The sequence below is a fragment of the Primulina huaijiensis genome, unplaced genomic scaffold (assembly GCF_012295235.1).
Source record: "Primulina huaijiensis isolate GDHJ02 unplaced genomic scaffold, ASM1229523v2 scaffold24867, whole genome shotgun sequence".
NCBI classification, from domain to species: domain Eukaryota; kingdom Viridiplantae; phylum Streptophyta; class Magnoliopsida; order Lamiales; family Gesneriaceae; genus Primulina; species Primulina huaijiensis.
Window position 1 is genome coordinate 1 of NW_027356087.1, and position 311 is coordinate 311.

Genomic DNA, 311 nt, shown 5'->3' on the forward strand with positions numbered 1-311 from the left:
AAAGCATACCGAGCACCTCGCCATCCTGGTGCTGTTCGTCGTACCTAGGACGTGATGAGGCGCGCATATTGAGTAGATCTAACGACTCTCGGCAACGGATATCTCGGCTCTCGCTTCGATGAAGAACGTAGCGAAATGCGATACTTGGTGTGAATTGCAGAATCTCGTGAACCATCGAGTCTTTGAACGCAAGTTGCGCCAGTTGCCTTCAGGCTGAGGGCACGTCTGTTTGGGCGTCACGCACCTCGTCAACGCCTCCCACGTCTTCTCCTTCCCCACTCAAAGGCGTCGGGGGACGATGCGTACGGAGG

The 311-nt window shown here is 55.6% G+C and overlaps 1 non-coding gene across 1 annotated transcript; it reads left to right on the forward strand.

Annotated features, from left to right (window-relative positions):
• Nucleotides 1-83: 83 nt before the first annotated feature.
• On the forward strand, nt 84-239 carry LOC140967216 (5.8S ribosomal RNA). Its single transcript, XR_012173550.1, has one exon. It is a non-coding gene; the product is annotated as a 5.8S ribosomal RNA (ribosomal RNA).
• Nucleotides 240-311: the final 72 nt, after the last annotated feature.